We start from the raw sequence: 14,068 nt of genomic DNA, 5'->3' as shown, positions 1-14,068 counted from the left end.
AGGTGCAAACCTAAACCATTAATTAAGCACCTACTATGTACCAGGCACCATTCTAAACATTTTACAAATATTATCTCATTTGAACCTTACAACTACTGGATGAAATAGGTGTGATTATTATCTCCATTTTACAGTTGAGGAAACTGAGGCAAATTAAGGTTAAATGGTTTCATTAGGGTCACACAATTAGTAAGTGTCTGAGGTTGAATCTGATCTTCCTAACTCTAGTCCCAGTGCCCTATCCCTTGTGCCATCTAGTTTCTTCTGAGGTGGAGGTAAGGAAAGAGTGCACTCTAGATGTAAGGAACAGTTGATACAGTCTTGATGACAGAAGATGGAAGCTGGTGTATGTAGATCAGAAAGTATACCAATTGGAGATGAAATGCAGATTGTATAAAGAGGAACTATATGTAACAACCCTAGTAAGGTAACTTGGTGTGAGATTGTCAACTGAATCTAGGTCCTTGGATTCCAAATCTTCCTTCATTTTCATCTTATTTCTTATTTCCTACTTTGGAGCCTGTCTGTCTTTAGATCATGATTTCCCTGGGTAGAGGCCTGGTTTCATAATACATATAGGAATCAGATTGATAAAAGTGAACGAGCCCTGCCCCTGGAATTTGAAAACTTGAACCTTACATTTACTGTGTGGCTTTAGTCAAAACATTTGAATTCCCTAGGCCTCAATTTCCTCATCTGCCAAGTTACGGGTTTGGCTTAGGTGCCTTCTGATGTCCTTTACAGATCTATATTGCTGATTTTATACAAAACTACTATATTTCACAAAATCTGTTCCTTTGCTGATACTTCTGAAGTTTCAAATAGTTATATCCTGGGGTCTTTGTTGAAAAAAGATGCCCTGAAATAAAACATGAATATAAGTTATAGGATAGAGTTAGGGTTGCTGCTTTGCATATAATTAATTAATCTAGCAATATAGTGATCAAAACAGAAGTAGCCAGTTTGTCAGATCTCATGATTTGGGGTTCAGGTTGCTTTTTTCTTGTGTTAAAATTATACCTTATGATACCTAAGTTTCAATAAAGGGTAATTAAATCCACATCCAAAATCTTAAATGTAGGGTATTCTGAGTTAACCTATCTGCTTCCTGTACTGCCAATAAAACTTAGGGTGAAGCATCTTTCTCACATCCTTCAGATATGGCCTGATATGTGTCATTTATCACCCTTCAGATCAAGAACATCAGGAAGAAATATAAATCTCTCCTACATATCTATAGCAGACAGGAGTCATTAACTATTTCAGTCAAGTTCAACAGCTGCCCTCTATCCTTCTTTTGAATTACGATGGCTCAAAATAGACAGGGGGAGATTGACAAAAATAGATTTGTCTGTCACTTCCAATTTTACATTTCACAAACAAGTTGTACTTCAATGACATTTTGCAGATAGATTGATACATCTGGCAGTGGGAAGATTGGCACAATTTCCCTAGTAGGGAATCAGAAAGAGGGAGGAGGCATGAAGATAACCTTTTGTCTTGGTAGTCAAAACGAGGCTAACTCATTGACCTTGGCAACAACTAGGGAGGGTGTTTAGGAGGGCACTCTTTTCCTAGAAAGGGAAACTGAGGCATTATAACATTAAATCTCTTGCTAGACAGCATGATAAAGTAGGACCACTGACATGTCAGAACTCGAGTTTTTTACTCTGTTCGGGCAAGATTTGGTCAAGCAAGTCCTCTCTCTTCTCTAGGCCTTATTTTCCTCTTGTACAACATAAGAAGAAGCATAGTGAAAAGTATTCTGAACTTAGAGTCAGAAGGCTTTGGTTCAAATCCCCACTTGGCTAGTTATGACATTGTGACCTTGGATTAGTCACTTAACCTCTCTGGCTATCAGTTTTTATAGCTGTAAAATGAGAAGGTTGGGGTTGATGGCTTTGAAAATCTCTTCCAGCTCTGACTTCTGATCAATCTAAGCTCTGGAATGAAGATACCTGTCCTAGAAAAGGGGATCATGTAGGCTAAATAGACTAAGACATTGATTCTACTTGATTTATTTTCCTGTGGAAAATCATGTACGTCCTTAAAGGGGCTCCTTACTAAAGCCATTTTTGAATATTGATACTTTGATGCTTTAAGAGATCTTTGACTCTATCTGTGTAACTACTTCCATCAGGGTAGGAACTACGTCCATGTCTTTTCATCTCATATGAATTTTTTTCCATGTCCTTCCATAAATATCCTGCAGGGAGTCTGCCCAATGTATCAATCAACAAGCATTCAGTTAATGTCTACTATGCCTCAAATATTTTGCTAGGTACTGTAGATACAAACACAAAGGACAGAACAATCCTTCCTCCCACCTGATTTCTATTTAAATGGAGGAGATAAATGCACCTATAAGTACATACAAAACAAATTATAAAGAGAATAAATATAAGGTAGAGAGGGATCAGCAAAAGCTTTGTTCTTAAGATGGGGCTTGAACAAAGAGAAAGGTCCCATCAGGCCTAAAGGACAAGGAAGTACACTAAAGGCATCAATGCAAAGGCACAGAGACAAGAGATAGAGTGCTGTGGGTTAGAAATATAGTATCTCAGGATCATAGATTTAGAGCAGATGGGGGTATTGGAGGCCAGTGAATCCAATCCCCTTATTTTATAGATGAAGAACATGAGATTAACAAGTTTGAAGCATTATTTGAATCCAGATTCTCCTGACTCCAAGATTATTTCTTAGACAATTATCCCTTGGAAAAATAAATTTGGGCTGGATCACAAAGTGTGAATCAGTGTGCTAAGGACCATTCTATAGCTCTCTTGACATTTCATGGTGAGCTATCAACTGTCCTTTACTATTGCTACATGACTAGCCCATTTCCTTTTCCAACTATACATTTCCCCCACCATGCCTTAATATTTTTATTAGCAATATATTACATTTTATACATGCCTGGTGTTTACCTCTTTAATGACCTTGGGGTCAGCTGCAACTTTAATTTTTTGGAGATTGTAGTATTTTGTGACTTGCAATAATTCCACTTGGAAGAAAGAATATTGATATTTAAAAGAAGGCATGTGATTTAGGGGAAAGACAACGATCGCTTGAAAAAAGAAAGGATATTAAAAATTTCTCAAAGTTAACTCAGACTACTTTACCCCTCCTCTTATTCAGTTCTCGGTCCAATTTATTATCTATTCCAAGTCTGAATGAAAAATATGCTTATATGTGTATGTGTGCTAATGGTACATAGGCTTATAGATCTGGAGTTTAAGAGAATTTGGATGACATCTATTCCAAACCAGATATTTTACAGATAAAGAAACTGAGACCCTGGGAAAGCCAGTCACTTGCCCAAGGTCATGCAAATGGATGATTTCATTGTAGAAAAGAAATTGGAAAAAAAGAATTTGCTAGAGATGGAGATGGTAGGGTTTTCCAGATGCTCTAACTTGCAGCTGACATGTTGATTTCAATAAGCACCCAAACACTGCACAGCTTCTTAAATGAGATCTATAATCACTCAAAGGTGTTAGGACTAACCAACACTGTTTTCCACTCAGGAGAATGGAATCAAGTAAGCAAGCAAGCAAACAAACAAAAAAGCCAAACTGGTGGATAGTGCTTATTATTGAGACTGTTTGTGCATGATAGTGAATGATTCAGACCTAAGAGTTAAGTCATCAGCAAGGTGAGATCAGAAGGTACTTTTTGTTTTGGTTGTTGGCCTATCATTATCTACCTTGCAAAGAACTTTTACACATGTAATGTAATAAACCCTGGGAGATAAGTCTTATTGTCCTCATTTTACAGATTAGGAAACTGAGTCTGAGAAAGATTAAATGGTTTGATCAGCTAGTAAATTGCTGGGGGCTGGAATTGAACTCAGGGCTTCATTGCTCCAAGTCCAATAGTTTACTGCACCAACTAACTGCCTCAGAAACAACCTTTAAGAGTCAAACAGACATCTCCAACCCCCCACCCCATCCCATTTCTAATTGTGGAAAGGTTGTAGCTAGATTCATCTCTTTCCCAATTCTGCCTCTGCCCCCAATCTCTGGCCTTAATTCAAACCCTAATCCCACTCTCCTATTACACTCCTTCAAGTTTGTGTGCAAGGATTTTTTTTTAAAGACACTCCTCATAGAATCACTGAGCATACCAGACACAAACACCAGAACAATCCCTCTTTTCCACTGGATGCTTTTTTCTTGTGCTGAGCCAGCAAATTATTGCCAGTCTATTAGCACCATCTGCTCCATCAGTGTCAGTGGGTGGGGAGCATGGGGGGACACCTGGTGACAGTCAAGTCAAACTGCCAAGCTGAAGGGAAACAGTCCAGTGGCAAAAGGCCATGAAAACAAAAGAGTCTGGGGATCCAGGAGGATGAGCTTCAGAGGAAGAAAGGAGAAACCAAGCACAGTGAATGTCTGAGGCCTAGAGCATTCCTTTATTTCTCTGACCTCATTCTCTGTGAGCAGGGCTCCTGAGAGTGGCATGTTCCTGAGGAATTAGTGAACCTTGGATTTTTTTTTAGCTAGATAATTGCTTCCCCCAAAGCTAAAGCATACACGGTGAGTCTGTTATTTTGACCAGTTGGAGGGAAGAGAGTTAAAGAGCAGTAAAGGGACCCTGAGTCTCTAACTTGTAAGAGAGGGCCTAGCTTCTAATTCAACAAAGTCTTTTTGGTCAGCTGTGGCCATGGCATGGGCCATTTCTCTTCTTCATTGTGAAAACAGGTTCAAAGTAAAGGGATATGATATACCTGGCAGAAAAATGGCCAGAGGGCTCCTCACCACAGAGGTTCTCACAGTGCCCCATGAAGGGTCCCAGACTGAGGTTAAAATCTATATACGTGCTCAGAGATAGTTTAGGAGAAAAAAAGAAAGAAGTAATCTTATCAATATAGTTGTACAAATCTTTCTGGCTCCAAATGCAAAAACCTAGCGATTTTGACGCACTGATTAGAGCAAGTTATACACACACACACACACACACACACACACATATATGCACATATACACACATTTACTCATACATACATATACTTATTTACACATATACATGTAATATAATAATGATTATAGTGTATATATGCTATAATTAATTATATATAATAAAACATATAAATATAAATGTGTGTATATATGTGTATGTACATATATATATATAAATACATATATGTATATACACATAAACCATTACCACACAACCAATAGATTTTAAGTTCCTTTATAATTGAATCTCATTTTAACTATCTTTATAACTCCAGCATTTGACACATTACTTTGCAAATAGTAGCAATATCACACTTTGAATCCAATCTAAGCCAAACCAATTCAAGAAGCAAAAAAAAAAAACATCTATTATTAAGTACCTACTCTGTAAAGAGGACTGTTAAGCACAAGGGTTACAAAAAACAGAATAAAAAGAAATCTTGGCACTCAAGAAGATTGTATACTTTATGAATGGTGTAACATGTAAACTGTAACATGATTGATAACATGATAGATATAAAGAAGTTTGTGTCCTCTTTCCTTAATATCTATCAATGGATAGAGGCAGACAGTTTGATCATTTTATTCCTCTACTCAAAAATACCTCAAATGATTGTTAGCAGTTGTGTGACCTTGGAAGAAGTTACTTTAATCACCCTGGACCTCAGGTATAAAATGTCTATAAAACAAGGAATCCAGACTAAGGTCCATTTCTTTTGTCCTATGATACCATTGGCTCCCAAATAAAGTAGGAGCTCTGCCCTTTCAGCCTCATCTCATTCTCTCTCCCTTCATATACAAATTTCTCCAATGAAACTTAATTCATATTTCTCTCCAGTTCTTGTCTTCCTCTGTCTCAATGTTCCTAATCACAATGTTCCCTCTATTATCTCTTCCTTCAAAGTTAAATTCAGGTGATACCTCCTCCATGAAGCCACCTCCTTCCTCCCTTATTCTCTCATTAACAGCTGTTCTTTCCATCCTTGAATTCCTCCTAGCATTTTACCTGGAGTATCCTTTTCATTTATCTATTTCATAATCATAACAATAATTAACATTGACATAGCATTGTAATGATTGCATATCGCTTTATGTGTATAACCTAATTTATTCCACATTTTTCATTTTGAGTCCATACCAGCCTTCTTCATCCTCTGGACATTGCTCCCATCTTCCCATATGGGTACCTCTTCCTTTATCATTTCTCTTTTATTTATTGTCTTCTCCCATTAGAATGTAAGGTCTATGAAGAATGGTGCTCTTTTTTTAAAAATGTATTTATATCTTCAGCGTTTAGCACATTGCATGGAACAGTAGCAAGGGATTAAACATTTGGTCAACATGACTTGATGTGATAATATTCTATTAGGTAAGAACATCAGGTTTTATTAGCACAAAAGCAGATGAGCAAGCTTAAATCTTGGAAAAGACCCCAAATCTATAGAATTTGAATGCATTTCTTTTGACTTCAAATAGAGACGTGCCTCTCCATTTGTAGTTATAAATATGTGTGTGTGTATGTGTGCCTTTACCTTGTTGCATTAGATTTCAGTCTTCTTGAGAATAGGGTCTCTGACGTTTCCATTTTTAGATCTCTAATACTTCACACAGTCCCTTTACACACACTAAGCACTTACTCAATGCCTCTCGAATGAATTCTTATTGGTAACTTCAACTCTTTGTCTCGATCCCAGGGCCTAGCCCAAAGGAAGGATAACAAACCACAATCATTCTTCTCATGTCTTCCCAAAGCATCTTTGCCATCATTTCAATATTTCACTCGACTTCTGCAAGAAAAAAAAATCTATGTAATGATTCTTTCCTATAGTGCCTACTTTGGCAATGTTTGCAGTATTGATAATTTGTATTGATGTATTGAAGTTTCCCTCAATCTGTTCAAAAAGGGAATTAACTTGATACTCAGAGATGAGAGGTGACTCTGTTTAAGGCAAAATGACTTCAGAGTGTAAGGAAAAACATTGACAACTGAGGGAATTGGGAAGGGTCTTTTGTAAAGAAGGGGCACTTTACCCTAACCTTAAAAGGATCTAGGTATTCCAGGAGGTAAAAATGAAAAGGGAGAGAATTCTAAGTAGGAGGGACAGCATGTCTAAATGCAAAAAGGTGGAGATGAACTGTTAGACATTGGGAACAACAAGTGGGACAGTTTGAGTTGAATGCAAAGGAGTGATATGAAATCAGTCTGAAAAAGATAGGGTAGAATTTGGCAGCAGAGCACTTTGAAGTCTAAGGAGGAAAAAAAACACACAATATACTTATTTCAAGACAGTCCAATTCATTTTGGGGTAGTTTTAATTTTTAGAAAGACTTTCCTGATATCAAGTCTAAACTTAACTTTTTTTCAATTTCTTCCCATTAACCTTTGCTCTGCCACTGGAGACAAACAGATGAATTTTAATCTGTTTTTCTAACTGTCCTTCAAATACTTGATCCAAGCTATCATTTAATACAAAGAATTTTCTCTTCTCCAGGTTAAACATCTCTGATTTCTTTAATCATTCCTCATATGACATATACTCAAGATCCTTCATCAGCCTGATTGTCATTCTCAGGACTCTTTCCAGTTTATTGGTGTCGTTCTTAAATTGTAGAACCCGAAACTTAACATAATCTTCCAGGTGTGGTCTGGTCAGGGCAGAGTATAGGATGAACATCATCATCTTATTCTTGGAAGATAGGACTCTCTTAATGCAGTCTTTTTTTTAATTTTGTTTGTTTTTTTGTGATTTGCTTTTTGGAGGGGGGAAGGTAGGGCAATTGGGGTTAAGTGACTTGTCCAAGGTCACATGGCTAGTTTTTGTGTTAAGTGTCTGAGGCTGGATTTGAACTCGGGTCTTCCTGACTCCAGGGCCAGTGCTCTATTCACTGCGCCACCTAGCCACCCCTCTTAATGCAGTCTTAAAGTGCATTAGTACTTTTTGTCTTCTATACCATATTTGTGATTCATATTGAACCTGTATCCCAAATCTTTTCAGCCTTTATCAAACTTCCCATGATTCCCCATCTCCCATTTTCTTATCCCTCTTCTACAGCACTTTGTTCCTCAAAATCATCATCATTTTTTTCACTTATCTTCAATAGCTCTTTGTCTACTGCCTGCAAATACCCTCATGTCTCCCACATCCTCAAAGAACCCTAACTTGATCCACCCAGCCTCACTAGGTATCATTCCATAGATCTTCTTTAGTTTGTGACTAAACTCCCTGACTATACAATATGTGTTTATACTTCTCTTCCCTTCCATCTCTTTGTAACTCTCTATAGTTTGAATTCTGAACCTCATTATTTGACCAAAACTGCTGTGTTCAATTAATAAATGTCCTCTTTAAGTTTTTTAAAAATGTATTATTTATTTTAACATTTTTTCTTTTTAAATATTGAGTTCCAAATTCTCTCTCTTCCTGCCATTCCCTCCCCCATTTTCTGAAAAGGCAGCCAATATGATGTCAAATATACATATGAAATAATGCAAAACATTTTCTATATTAGACATATGTAGCAGCAAGCACCCCAGCATTCCCAGGGTGGCTGCCAACACAGGTCTTAGATCTGCTTTTCTAAAGAAAAGCAACTCAAAATGTGTTAACAATCTTGCTTTAATCAGTCAAACATATCATTTACCTAGTTCAGGGGAAAAAGGTCAGTACCCTAAACTTCAGAGTATACAGACAGAAACATTTCAAGCAGACAGGCCTCCAACTGTCCAAGCATTACATCCATACCAAATTACAGATACCAGAGAGGGAAGCATCAACATCTGGGTTTTTCAAAGCCGGGGGGACTCTCAACGGCTGCCCATAGTCTCATCTGGTCAAATCACACAACAGTTCTCAAAGTGAGCCCCAAAACAAAGTCTCACATCAGGGATTATATAGCCTTATCCTGGGTCAGAGAATGTAACAACCCTCTTGACCCACTGCCCAATCACAAAGCACCAAGATGTGGGCATTCCTGAAAAACAAGCCTTACACCACAGGCTCCAGGTGCACTTAACCTAGGGGCAGGGAAGATTAAAAAAATTTATATTCCTATAACAACATATTAAAAAAAACAAGAAAATAATGAGAAAGCTATGCTCCATTTTGAACTCAGAGTTAATTAGTTTTAAATCTAAATATAGGTAACATTTTTTCTTCGTGAGTCCTTTGGAATTGTCTTTGGTCACTGTATTGATCAGAATAGCCAAAGTCTTTCACAATTTATCACTGCTACAATATTACTGTTACTGTGTACAATGATCTTCTACTTTTCACTTCACTTTGTGTTAGTTCATGCTTTTCCATGAAAACATGTCTTTCTATGTTTTTTTTTTTCTGAAACTGGCCCCCTTGTCATTTCTCATAGCACTTCATCAAACTATGCCAAGATTTGTTCAGTCATTTACCAATTGATTAGCATCCCCTCAATTTCCAATTTATTTTTGCTTTTTTTTTTTTTGCTTTTTTGGAGGGGGGGGAGGTAGGGCAATTGGGGTTAAGTGACTTGTCCAAGGTCATACGGCTAGCTTTGTGTTATGTATCTGAGGCCAGATTTGAACTCAGGTCCTCCTGACTCCAGGGCTGGTGCTCTATGATTTCCAATTTTTGACACCAAAAAAAAAGAGCTGCTATCAATATCAAAAAAGGCTCCTTTTCCTTTCATCTCTTTGGGATACAGATAGTAGTACTGTTGCTTGACCAATGGTACACACAGTTTTATAGCCCTCTGGGCCTAATTCCAAATTGCTCTCCAGAATGGTTGGACCAGTTACTACTCCACTACTTCATTAATGTTTCTATTTTCTCTCATCTCTTCCAGCATTTGCCATTTCTGATAGTTGTGAGGTAGTACCTCAGAGTTGTTTTTGTTTGCCTTTCTCTAATCAATAGTGATTTAGAGCATTTTTCACATGACTCTAGAAATCTTTGATTTCTTCTTCTGAAATATACTTGTTTAATATACTTTGACCATTTATTAGTTGGGGAATGGTTCTTCTTTTTATGAATTTGACTTAGTTCTATTCTCAGTGTATATTTGAGAAATGCCTTTATCAGAGAAAATTGCTGCAAATTTTTGGATATTATTTCATTGTGTTTGGTACCTTTAAGCCAAAATATAGTTTCCCTGATTATGCCTTTTAATTAGGTCTATTTTTGCATTCTCTTTGAGCTCATGATTGCTACCCTTGTCTTTTTTTAGTGCAACTGAAGCACATTACATTCTGCTTCAGCCTTTTGCTTTAATTCTGTGTGTGTCTCTTTGTTTGAAGTGTATCTCTTGTAACAGTTTATTGTTGGATTCTGGTTTCTAATCCATTCTATTTTCCACTTCTGCTTTATTGGTGAGTTCATCCCACTCACATTCATGGTTATGATTAACTGTATATTTCCCTCTATCCCATTTTTTCTGTTTTTTTTCTCTCTCTCTTTTTATGCTGTTCCTCCTCAAAAGTGTATCATGCTCCTAACCACTGCCTCCCTTAAACTGTCCTTCCTTTTATCACCTGATTGACAACTGCTTTTCTCTTATCCCCTTCTCCTCCTATTTTCCTATTAGGTAAGTTATATTTTTATACACAACTCTGTGTGTGTGTTTGTGTGGTTCAAGCATTGCTTGCTACCTTGCCATTATCCCTACCACTGTTAAAACTCTTCCTTGTATGCCTGTTATTTTGTGAGAAAATTTCCATCATTTTACCTCTCTCCTTTCTTCCAGTGCATCCCTCTTTCTCAGCCCTTGTTTTGTTTTTGGAGATCATTCTAACATAATTGACTCACATTCATGCCCTCTGTCTTTGTAAACTTCTTTTAACTGCCCTAATAATGATAAAGTTCTTACCAGTTACATGCATCATCTTCCTACATGGGAATGTAAAAATTTAAATTTTTGAGATCCTCATGATTAAATTTCTATGTTTACCTTTTTATGCTTGCCTTGAGTCTTGTATTTGAATGTCAAATTTTCTATTTAGCTCTTGTCTTTTCATTAGTGATGCTTGAAGGTCCTCTATTTCTTTAAATATCTAATTTCCTCCCTGAAGGATTATGTTTAGTCTTTCTGCATAGGTTATTCTTAGTTGTAATCCTAACTCCTTTCCCTTTGGGAATATAATATTCCAAGCCCTGGCTCCTTTAATGTCAAACCTGCTAAATCTTGTGTGATCCTGATTGTGACTCTATGACATCTGAATTGTTTCTTTGTGGCTTCTTAAAGTATTTTTCTCTTTAACTTGGGAGATCTGGAATTTGGCCATAAAATTCGTGGGAGTTTTTTTTTGGGGGGGGGAATCTTTTTTAGGAGGTGATGGTGCATGCTTTCAATTTCTATTTTACCTTCTGGATCTATGATTTTGGGGCAGTTTTCCATGATAATTCTTTAAATATGATATCTAGGCTTTTTCTTTGACTTAGGCTTTCAGGTAGTCTAGCAATTCTTAAATTATCTCTCTTTGATCTATTTTCCAGGTTAGTTGTTTTTTTCAATGAGATATTTCACATCTATTTTTTAATTCTTTTTATTTCATCTTTATTGTTTCTTGATATCTCATGCAGTCATTAACTTTCACTTGCCCAGTTCTAGCTTTTAAGGAATCATTTTCTTCAATGTAGGCAGATAGGTGGCAAAATAGAGTGCCAGTCTGTAGTGCCAATGTAATATTTACAGAGCCAATGTAATATTTACAGTGCCCATGATCATGAGAGACTGTGACTATAACTATTGCATGACATTCTATCTCAAAATATGTCACACTCTCCAGATAGAGGATAAAGTTGAGGGATTTATTTAAACACCAGAAAACCAAATCCCAAAATCAGTAAGCTGAAGTACCAAAGATAATCAGAGGCCATAATAACACTGAGAGCCACAGCATCCTTTAGCCTTCCCACAAACCAATACGAGATCAATATTGACTGACAAAACCCTCTGTCTCCATGCCTAAGTGTCCTCTGTCGCCAACTGTCAGACTCCAACTGTCTTCTCTGTGGGCTCTGCTTCACCTCAGCAAACTCTTTCCACCAGAGACTCCATGTGACTACCTTCAGCCTATTAGGGGGCAGAGTTTACTTTCACAGCAGGGGAGGTCTTCAAACTCCCCCCAGGTCTATTAAGGGGCAAGGAAGATCTTCCAATTCCCATTCCCATTACACAGTCCTAGAATCAGGACGACCCATCTTTATGAGTTTAAATCAGAACTCGGACATTTACTCGCGGTGTGATCTGGACAGGTCGCTCAAACTTGTGTTTTTCTTAGTTTCCTCATCTTTAAAATGAGCTGGAGAAGGAAATGGCAACCACTCCAGGATCTCTGGCAAGAACCCCCCCCCCCATGAGGTCATGAAGAATAGGACTGAAATAACCTATATACATATTTGTATCCATATCAACCCCAACATCTATATCCATATCTATATATTAACTTGTATATTCATATTCATAGCTATATCATATACAAATCTACATGTCAATGTCTGTATCATAACTATGCATTCATATTCTTATCTATAGCTATTTCCATATGTATACCCATATCCATATATCTATATATTTATATCTACATCTATATCTATATGTGTGTGTTAAAGAGAAAACAAAATTACACAAGAAACTCTATCTTCCATCTCTTTTCTTTCTCCTTAGCCATCCCAAATGCATGAACTATACGCCTTCTTTATTCTGCTTCATAGAGCCCCTCTTTTTTAAGCATAGCTCAAGCATCATCTTCTTTATGAAGTCTTCCTAATTTCCCCACTCACTCCCCCCAAGAAAAGAGGACAATTGCTCCTTCCCTCTCCCAGACTACTTTGTGTTTAACTATTTGGCATATATTTTTATTTATTCACTTTATGCTATATCCATTTACATATGTACTCAAACTACTTCATTAGAAAGTAAGTTCTTTGGGAGTTGGGATTGTTTCATTCTTTATGCTTGTATTCCCAATGCCTAGCATATAGCCTGGCACATATAGTGCTGTTTTTACTCAGTCATTCAGCTGTTTCTGACTCTTCATGACTCCATATGGATTTTGTTTTTGGAAAAAAAAAATACTGGAGTGGTTTGCCATTTCATTCTCCAGTGGATTAGGCAAACAGAGTTTAATTAACTTGTCCAGGGTCAAACAGCTAGAAAGTGTCTGAGGACATATTTGAATTCAGGTCTTCTAGACTCCAGAACTAATGCTCTATCCACTAAGCCATCTAACTGCCTTGCCTGTTAATAAATAATGTTCTTAATAAATATATGTTGATTAATTGATTTCCATTTATGTGAGGCAGTATAGTGCAGTGAAAAGAAGTGGAATTTAGAGCCTGAGTATAAATTATGGTTTTATTGCTCACTTTCAATGTGACCTTTGATAAATCATGTAAATTCTGGTCATTCTTTTCAACATAAAGGAAGTGGACTATTTATCTGGAGATTCACTTTTCAAAGATATTGTGGAAGGAATTATTTTTCAGGAATGTATTTGGCTAGAGGTCTTTTGAGGTCCCTTCTAGGCTTCAAATACTGTGAATCAATGATCTCTAAGGTCTCTCCCAGCTCTAAATCTGTGATCCTTATTGACTATTATATATCTAATGTTCTAGATGCTGTGAGTCAAAAGAAATACAGATCATGATTCACATCCTTCAGTGTCATTAGGTGATATAAAACTAACAATACAGAGAGGATAAAAAACAATTGAATACTAAAGTATTTGATCCTGCTTTTAAGGGCAATTGGAGATCCGAGACTGGAGAGATTATCAAAGGTTAGGGAAGTGAAGGAAGGTTTGATGGAGAAATGATAGAATACTAGCCTTATAAGGAAGCCTAATGGTCATCCAGTTCAACCATCTACTCTGTGTAGGAATCCCTCAACCAATATGCCTGAGAGGAAGCTATCCAGGTTGGACCACTTTCTCTTCTTTTCTTTTCCTTTCTTTTCTTTTCTTTTCTTTTCTTTTCTTTTCTTTTCTTTTCTTTTCTTTTCTTTTCTTTTCTTTTCTTTTCTTTTCTTTTCTTTTCTTTTCTTTTCTTCTTTTCTTTTCTTTTCTTTTCTTTTCCTTTCCTTTCCTTTCCTTTCCTTTCCTTTCCTTTCCTTTCCTTTCCTTTCCTTTCCTTTCC

The sequence above is a fragment of the Petaurus breviceps genome, unplaced genomic scaffold, assembly GCF_028583685.1.
Source record: "Petaurus breviceps papuanus isolate PSGF00001 unplaced genomic scaffold, PetGlider_PUasm1.0 90822, whole genome shotgun sequence".
Taxonomy (NCBI): Eukaryota; Metazoa; Chordata; class Mammalia; order Diprotodontia; family Petauridae; genus Petaurus; species Petaurus breviceps.
Note: the sequence above shows the minus strand (reverse complement) of the source record.